Here is a 10377-nt window from a genome sequence, read left to right as displayed (position 1 = left end):
AAAGGATGACAGTTACCTCCCACATAAGATGACTGTAAGTCACACCCCCCTTGAATAGTGAAATGATCCGACATTGTGGTTTTCCCGATCAAATTGAATATGAAAACCACACCTCACCTGTGAGATATTATTTCCCAGAATGTTTAGCTTTAATCAAGGCTCTAGTCTAATCTGTTGTACAGTGTTAGATGCTAGACACGTGAGACTATTCAACACGAATTGTCACTAGTCCAAATGAAGACATGCTGTAAGTATACACACAAGATTTTATTTTCTACTAGAGGCTCTGTGCATGAAAATTCATGCACTCGGAGGGGGGAGGGGGTTCCCTCAGCCCAGCCTGCACCCTCTCACAGTCCAGGACCCCTCGGGGGATGTCCACCTGCTGGCTTAGGCCTGCTCCCCAGGGGATCAGGCCTAAGCTGGCAGTCAGACATCCCTCTGGCAGCCTAGGAGCCCTTGGGGGATGTCCACCTGCCAGTTTAGTCCCACTCCCTGGGGGATCGGGCCTAGGCTGGCAGTCGGACATCCTTAGCACTGCTGAGGAGGCGGGAGAGGCTCCCACCACCACCGCTGTGCATGCAGCCTTCAGCCCGGCTTGTGGCTGAGTGGAGCTCCCCCTGTGGGAGCACACTGACCACCAGGGGGCAGCTCCTGCATTGAGCATCTGCCTCCTGGTGGTCAGTGCGCATCATAGCAATCAGTCATTACTGATAGTTCTACCATTAGGGTCAATTTGCATATTACCCTTTTATTATATAGGATAGTACTTTAAATAAAAAAAGGTAAAATATATTAACACCTTTTAAAATATTGGTTACATGATGAAATTATGTATTTTGGATATATTGGTTTTAATAAAATACCTTATTAGAATAATTTCATCTTATTTTCTAATTTTTAAAAGTGGCTATTGGAATATTTAAAGTTACATATATGGCCCAAATTATATTTTGTTTGAACAGCACTGTTTTAGATCTCAGTTTACAAAAATACAGGTCACAGAGAAGCAAGATAATGACCCAAAAGGAAGCAATTAAGCAAATCCAGAGTGTGGAATAGTCTACCCTACAACTGTCCTAAACTAATCAGAAATAAAACGTCAAGGGGAAAAAATAAGAGAACTCTTTTAAACTAAGAGAGTGAAGAAACTTAATAGGAAAAGCAGTGTGGACATAAATTAGATTGGATTGAGTTTGAAGAGGGGAAAATAATCCAGACAAATGGCTATAAACCTTTTCCTGGGCGCGGGTAGAAAAACTTGAATGTAAAATAGACATTACATGATGTACAGAATTATTACTACTTAAGCATGATATTGTGTGGTTATGTAGGAGATTGTCTTTATTCTTAGGGGATGCATACTGAATGATTTTGCAATGACAGGTCTATAACTTACTTTCAAATGGTTGAGCAGAAATGTGAGATAGGGGTCAAGGAAATTGCAAAATATTAAAAATTGCTGAATCTAGAATAAAGTATTGTACTATTTTTTTACACATAAAAATTTCTCACATTCTTTCCCTTTGGCTTGCCACTGAAGATGCTGGGGTCGCTGGCCGTCACCCCGCCCCATGTTACCGGTAATGTAAGAACAAGCCATACCCACAGGCTCGCTTCTGCAGAGGTGTCCTGGTGCCAAGATCTGCATCTTTGACCTGGGGTGGAAGAAGGCAAAAATGGACAAGTTATTAACTGTGCCAACAAGTAAATACATTGTGAAAAGCTGTGCCAAAGATGGCTTTCACTGTGGCTCCACCCCTTCTATGCTATCCGCATCAACAAGATGTTGTCCTGAGGGGGCTGACAGGCAGGTATGCGGGTTGGTGCCTTAGGAAAAACCCCAGGGCACAGTGGCCAGGGTCCACATTGGCCAAGTCATCGTGTCCATGGCACCAAACGGCAGAACAAGGAACATGTGACTGAGGCCCTAAGCAGAGCCAAGTTCAATTCCCTGAAAACCACCAGAGCCACATCTCCAAGCAGTGGGTCCTTAAGTTTAGTGCAGATGAATTTGAAGACCTGGTGGCTGAAAACCAACTCATCCTAGATGGCTGTGAAGTCATATACATCCCTAATCACGGTCCCCTGGACAAATGGTAGGTCCTGAATTCATGAGTGTCTGAGTGCTGTCCCCACCTTACACTCACCAATAAATTCTACTTCCTGTTAAAAAAAGTTTTCTTATTAAAAAGGCAAGGATTTTCACTTAGCAGAATATCTCCAGGTCCCTCCATGTTATCTTAAAGTGTAAGAGGCCCTTCTTTTTTTACAGCTGCATATTATTCCATGTGTAAATGTACCACAGCCTTTTATTCACTCATCACACGAGACGTGAGCTTTAAAATGTATAGATATAGTATTCCATTGTGTAAATGTACCACAGCCTTTTATTCACTCATTACGCGAGACGTGAGCTTTAAAAGGTATAGATGATGCTAAAGCAGAATTCTTTGGAAGGACCAATCAGGAGCTAGCAAAGCATATAGCTACCCCTAGATAAAGAAGCTTCACCAGCCACCCACTTTGGGTCTCCTCTCTGCTACTGGAAGTCCATATCTCTCTCTCAATAAACTTTACTTCTGCTAACTATCTTTGTCCATGAACTCATTCTTCAATTTTGCAAGACAATGAACCCTGATCTGATCACAGCACTTTGATTTCATCAGCATTTCAGTATTATTAACCCTATAATTTTTACGCACTTAAATTAAAAAAAATAATCAAATAAGATTGTATCAGATTCTGACACTGATATTCATTGTAATTATAACATCAAATTATGAAAAGAAAAATTACTTGTATCCCCAGTTATAGATTTCTCCTTCAGCTAGACTTCTCTACAGCATTTTAGCATCTTTGCAGTACTAAGTTTAATGTTACAAACTTTTTTTACTTGATTTGAAATTTATACTTTCCTTTGTCTTCATAGTAATAGAATTAAATGAATAATCAAGCACTTCAAGTGCAGATCTAACATTAATGAAGATACTAAAATAGAATCCTAGTCATCTCAGAAAATTGCAAATATGTGTAACATTGGTTACAAGTGATATAAAGTAGACTTTCACAAATCTTATTAGTAATGAAGTTGGAATTCAGGGAGCATATAAAAATAAATTTCAGTAGGCAACATTTGCATAATTTTAACTATATGAGTGAAAATACCAGATAGCCCCTTAACTTTTAAAAATTAGTACTGTTGTTATGTGGAGAAGGTGTTATAGAACATACATGTTTTTCTTTGTTCCTATTCATCAGTTCTGACAATGGAAACTTCATAGGTGTTAAGGTGCTTGTATTTCTATTTAAATAGGCAACATAATAATCTACCCTTATTTTATCCCTTTTTAGGCTCTGAGTTTCTGCAGTCTTAGTTACCACTGATTAGTGAAGAATTAAAAAAGCAGAACTTAGAAATTAGCACATGGAGTAAACTAATGAAACTGAACTGAAAAATGGTTACGTTAAAACGAACACAAAAGAGGGGGGAAAGCAAGAAATAATAAGAATAGTACAGGCAATTTTGTCGCTTTCTAAAAAGAGGCATTTGTTTTAAAGTGTGTGCCTTATATAGTAATATCATTGCATTGCAGGCTTTTCTAGGTATTGATTCTAATATACCTTCTGCAAGAATCTGATTATAATTCTGATATTGTAATTAGTGTATTAAATACCAAAGTTAAATTACTATCTGATAACTGTGAGAAAACATCTTGACAACATGGTTAATAAAAATGATTTCATTCAAATAACTACTTTGACAATGTATTGATATTTGAAAATCACAGCAATAGTATTAGTTAATAGCTCAGTTTTACAATTACATTTATTTAATGTGATATAAAATATTTTTTCACATTTATGAAATTTATAAAATAAAAATTATGGCATAAATCCATACATATAACACTTTTAGGCATTTTAGTTTTGATATGCATTACCAGAAAATTCCTCAAGATGGCAGTGTTTACCACAGTTAAAAATCATTTTAGAAATCCTTTAACTTTTAAAATGATTCCCAGATGAGCCAAATAGTGTATAGTTAAAAATTCATTTTCTAGTACTAAACATTTCTTCAGAATTTTTTCTTTGAATATTTATCCTAATTCAGAAAGTTTTTGTTTATTTATTAGATTGTTATTGCATTAGAATTTGTGGATTTCCAGGAACCATTAAGTAGACCCCAAAACTTTAGAATAAACCTATATGCGATTTATACCCTTTGTAGGAAATAAAATGTTATTGAGACTATGGTAACAAGAATGGAAAAAATCTTAGCAACAAACCAAATAAATTATATTACTTCTTTTGTTTGAGTGTGTATGTGATCATAATGGAGTTATAGATGCTTTGTTGATTTATAACCAAGGGAAGGTTACATTTTCTATTGCAAATAATTGTAGTTTTATTTTATTATTTTGACCTGATAAAAAAATCCAAATAAGTCACAAATATATAACAGAATCTAGGGAATTCATATTTTATCAGAGGAACTGTAGGTAGGATAGATGTTTTTATAAATATGAAATAAATGAAATAATAATAAAGGAATTATAAAAAATCAACTTCTATAATGAATATATTACACATTAGTATAAACCTAATAAAATGCCTCATATATTCATTGGAGATTCTTACAGTTTCTGAAGGATGGACAGAAATGACCACGATTAGGCCCAATGATTGGTTTATAGATTTGCTGTGCCTTCTATAAAAATAGAACATTGTCATGAAGGGTTACAATAGATATTTATTTCTTCATATTTCAGCAGCATAATTTGTAACATATTTTGTCTGTTTTCCTATAGGTCATCAAATGAACTTTAATGATATATTAACTTTTGATTTTGCTATTTACAAACAATAGATATAAATTTGCTTAAATAAATCACACAAAATACAAATGCTATTCCTCTAAATCAGGGTTTCACAACTTTGGCACTACTGCCACTTTGAGCCATAGTGTGTGTGTGTGTGTGTGTGTGTGTGTGTGTGTGTGTGTTTAAATATGTGTTTATGTGTGTGTTCATGTGTGCTTATGTGTGTGTGAGTGTGTTGGGGAAAGAGGAGTGGGGGAGGGGCAGCACTGCGGTGTGTGTGTGTGTGTGTGTGTGTGTGTTTACATGTGTGTTCATGCGTGTGTTCATGTGTGCTTATGTGGGCAGCACTGCACATTTTACAATATTTAGCATCATCCCTGGCCTCCACCCCACTACCTGTCAGTAGCAGTAACAGCCTCTCCACCCACATCACAGTTGTGATGATCAAAATGTCTCCAGACATTGCCAAGTGTCACCTAAGGGGCAATATTACTCTATGTTTAAAACCACTAGTATAAAAATTTGATTATTTTCACTCTTCTTATTCTCTCCCACAATTATAAAATCCCAGTCATGTTATTACAGTCCATATTTTAGCCTTTCAGTGTGTTAATTAATCAGGAATAAATAGGGTCAAGCAAAATTACTAGTTCCTGTGATTAGCTCATATTAATTAGGACTCTTTCTTGCAAACTATAGCTATTATAAAGGCTCTTAGACTAGCTCTTAAGAAACAGTGGTAGATATATAACTGGGCACCAACAATGAACTGGAACCAGATCATTAACTGCCATAAGGGGTTCTCTGTCTCTGATTCTTTATGTGTATCGCCTTCATTTTTCTTATTCTCTCTCCCTCTACTTTTCTTTGTTTTCCTGGTTTACACAATGAAAAACTGCTTCTAATTACTCCTGAGACTACATCACTTCCTGTTTACAGAACAATTAGATGGATCTTGATTACAGAGTCTAGGTTCTTTGATGAAGGGGTTCATTGGTCCACTTGGGTTTAGGAGAATGGGGTAGATCCATTAATTTCTGGCAGAGGGGGAGAAGTCTATGCTGTGTGAAGATGGCTGCTTTGCTTACCATGGGGATGGAATTTAGGAGAAACATTGCCCAAAAAGGAGGAACTCATGTGAGCCTGGAGAGGACACGTAGGTGTTCAGGCATGTATTCTGTGCCATCCTGGTTGACACCTTCTGTATGCATCAGTACCCTGTACCCTCACATTGCCCAGCAGATGCCCTGGGCCCTCCTGTTCTGTTCCATGCAGTTCTGTCCTCCCCTGAAAAGGTGCCAGCCTCCAAATGGCCGTCTTCCTCATTTTCAGTCCAAAGTAAAACTAAAATTTAGCTCAAAATATTTAATTTCTGTGAGGAAGAAAACCAGCTAAACCAAGTTAGTAATATATGAGTGGTATGCACATTCCTTGAGTGTCTGACCTGTACTTGTGTCAAAAGAATGCTTGGAAACAGAATTAACCCATGCATGGGAGAAAGTAGGTATAATCCTTTCTCCAGTGTTCACTTTTGCATGTTGTCTTGTGTGCCATGCACTTTGCATCTAAGAGGCCTTTTAGATACTTGCTACTTCAAGTGGGCTCCACAGATCAACAGCATCAGGATCCCCTGAGAACTTGGTAGAAATACAAGACTTCAGCTCCCACCCCAAAACAAATATATCAACCTGCATTTTAATTTAACAAAGTATCTGGGTAATTTGTGTTCTAATTAAAGTTTGAGGTAAACAGAATCAGTTTAAGTTAAATGTCATGTAAATCACAAAAAGTCAACTTTAGTATATTGTTAGGCTTACAATAATAAGCGGTAAACATTCTGGAACAATATGAAGAAGAACACACCTAAACTGTCAGTATATTTATTTAGGTATATTCCCCCAAACTTGCTATTGAGTATTTGAAATATTACAATGAATGTACTAAGCAAAGTATTTAAAATCTAAAATGTAAAGGAGAGATATGATGATGAGAATTAGCAAAGTAGGAAGTACTCTCAGGATCGTATGCCTCTATGTAAAAAATAACAACGAAAGGAAAAAACAGCAAGAGGCCTCAGCTGACTTATGCTTAAGATATACAGGGTGGGGCAAAAGTAGGTTTACAGTTGTTTGTATCAAAAATACAATAATTAAAATGAGAATAAACTCTGTGTTTAGAGTACTCACAACTACAAACCTACTTTTCCCCTGCCTTGTAGATATTAAATATCTCTGTGCCTGAGAATACCGAAGGCTTTAAAAAATATGGTAGGTATTTTTTACATGGTATGTTTTTTTATTAGATTTTTGAGTGAAGTAATAAATACATTTATGACGCTAAATCTTTCACTTTTGTGTTTTATAGTCATTTCATGTAATTCTCTCTTTCCACTTTTTTCCTGCTAATCCTGGAGTGTATCTGAAATGTCACCCGGTTTTTAGGATCTCCTTACTGTTCTAATATACCAAAATGTCAGCCTACTTGCACAGTGAGGGACTAGTATTACTGGGAAATAATCCCATTATTTCAGCATATGGCTTTTAAAGACACCTCCACTGGTATGATTGTTTCTTCTAGAAATTACATAGATAATAGTCATAGACATACTGATTCTGCACTCAAACGGAGATGCTTATTTACTCTCCAGATTAATAGACTGCATGACTGTGTTGGTGACATTAAAAAATGTTTCACATCTTTTGAAATATAAGAAGTATTTATTGGGTTATTTCACTTTACAAGTGACGTTTTTCCAAGGATAGATTTTCTAATTAGACTTATGCTTTAAACTCTCAACATATGATGTTCCTTATAACTTCTATTTTTAAAAATACATCGCTCTGATGATGTGTCCTGGCTTACTGTAAAGCAGACAGACTCCATTCCATCCAGCCAAGAAGGTTCTTTGAGGTGCTTTTAATCCTTTATGAAAATTTCACCAATCCGTGTGTAGCGAGAGCGCAGTAAATTCACAGGGATAGGACTGAAAAGATGATGTGCATTTTTAAAGATTGTATATTAATATACTACAAAATATGATTTTCGTTTAAGAAAAAAATATATTAAAGGATTATGTGTATACATATATAATTTTTGAAAGTGAAGTGGTATTGACTTAAATCCCAGGCAAAGCATACCAGTGTATTTTAAAGGCTGAGCAATCCCTCTCTCTATTACTTGGGTGTTATCAGTGATCTGGAATTAAGCCAGGGCCGCAGGAGTCAATGGAATATGCATAGTCTCCCTGACTCATCCTAATTCAATTACAGGGGGACTGTGGGTTGAATTTGGTTCCTGAGAGAAGACTCTAAGAGAAAAATGAGGCTTATCCATTCTGCCCTATATTAGTAAGTCTATTTATGTGCACATTATGTAACAAGTTGGGCTCTTAGAAGAATATCACGTGAGTTTATTTTTAAAAAAAAGAAAAGAAAAAGGACGGAAAAAAATATAGGCATGCAGAAGTGGGAGAGAAGAATAGGAATGGAAGTTATTAGGATAATGTTTCAGGTACTATGAAGTTCTGTTTTCAACAACATACTCTTATTAATGAGAATGTATTAAAGAGAATAAAGAAAAAAAAACTTGTACAATATTTATTTTAAATTGAGGAAGTTCTAATATCTAAGAAAATCACTTTCCCAATTACCTTTGGGCAAATGCTATTGTGCATTAAATGTGTTCTTGTCTCAACATTTCTCTATATCTATTTTTAAGAGTAAATAGAGGTGCTTCTGAATAATGTGCATGTAATTTCTGCATTTGGGGGCATTTTATTTTATGTAAATGTGAATAAAATAGATCATACTTGATATTCTAACAGTTCTTACCTACAGATAATAAATGTTCTACAGACAAGAAAGTTTTCTGTTACATTTCACATGAAAATATATGACTTAAAAGTGAAGAAAGAGAGAGAGAACAAATATATATATATTCGAAGGAAAGACCTAATAGTGCAGCAGAAGAATTATTCAAGGACCTTACTACACTTTGCCAGTTTGTACAGTCTTAAAAGGTGTTAATTTTTTGTGCTGTTAACATTCTGCATTGTCATTTTCTAAGTAGTGATAATATAAATAACCCTCAGCATTTTCACACAATTTCCCCCCAGAAGTACACTACAATAGTCTAGACTCTTTTGTGAAATGAGGACAATAATACCTGCTGGGACACAAGATCCCTGTGATTGATTTATTAATGTCTGTTAGACACAATGAGACATCTGGATTAAAGGCACTTTAGAAGTACAAGGCTCACTAGTATTTATTTTATTTTACTTTTCACTTTGATTGGAATACAGAAATAGTATGTTAAAGTTGAACATTTTAGTCTTGAAAACCTTGAGGAGGTCATTGCATCATTGCAAATACCACAGTCTATGTCTTTTATACAAACTGTAGCTTAACGCAAAAAGCCTTTACAATCTCTGTGTGAAATGTAATTTTAAAATGCTGACTGGAAACTAAAAAATCATAGATGAAAATTCAATGAACAAACCAAACTGCTTGATAATTGAAGTTATTAAATGCCATCACATGAAAATTGTTTAAATATATAACTAGAACAACATTAAATGTTGGAATGTAAAATAATGTTATCGCAACATCTGTTTCTATATTCATCTGAAATAGTATTTAAGTCTTTAGGTAGCTGGTCTAAGGTGACTTAGCTCCACAATATCCCATGACCTATATAGCAGCAGGGAACACTAAAGCAGTTTTACTATAGCCCAGATGGCATAATTCCTAAATCATATACTAATCAGGTACAACACATGTGAGAATGTAACAATTCCTTGCTGTAGAAAGCGTGCAATGACAAAAATGAATAAGGGTAAATTAATGAGATCTAATTGGAAGCCTAATACGTATACTGGAAGATCTATATTGGAAGTCACATAATTGGAAATCAGATATTTTATTAAATTCACTGAAGAAAAAAGTGATTAAAATGCTTCAAAACCAATAGAGAGCCTCCTACAAAAACTAAAATTTATGTACAATATAATTTCCTTAATACATAATTATGTAGATATCACTTTAAAAAAATAAGGTAGAAGAGGTGAATTGTGAGCAGCTCTCATTATGGAAATGTTTTATATAGATTTCTGGGCAGAAGCCTCAAGTTATGATAGCAGAGGGTTAGAAATATGACCCTTCAGATTTAATTTTCTTCCTGAATATGAATAAGATCTTTAATAATAGTTCTCATTCTGGAGTTTAGCAGTTTGGAATATAATAGGGCAAACAATAAGCTTCAACCATTCTAGCTTTAAGAGATAAAACTAGTATGATTAAAGAATTCCAATAATTTAGATATTCCAAATAAACACCTGAATGAGAGAATGCACTAAGTCAGTAGCTCTGTTTCTATATTATAGTCAACATCCTTTGAAGAGTCTAGAGATGGACCTCATTCGGGGGCTTTGACCTTTGGTTTCTGTAATTGAAGTCTCATGGTCATAAATGTAATCATATGATTTTTTTTCTCCTTAACCTTCATCTGTGTTCATACTAAGATTTCATTTATGAGCATAGGGTAGTAATGAGTC

The 10377-nt window shown here is 35.2% G+C and overlaps 1 pseudogene; it reads left to right on the top strand.

Annotated features, from left to right (window-relative positions):
• The first annotated feature begins 234 nt into the window (after positions 1-234).
• Positions 235-2118, top strand: LOC102244675 (annotated as a pseudogene).
• Positions 2119-10377: the final 8259 nt, after the last annotated feature.

This window comes from Myotis brandtii, unplaced genomic scaffold (genome assembly GCF_000412655.1).
Source record: "Myotis brandtii unplaced genomic scaffold, ASM41265v1 scaffold567, whole genome shotgun sequence".
NCBI lineage: Eukaryota > Metazoa > Chordata > Mammalia > Chiroptera > Vespertilionidae > Myotis > Myotis brandtii.
This window is presented reverse-complemented; position numbering and strand designations above follow the sequence as displayed.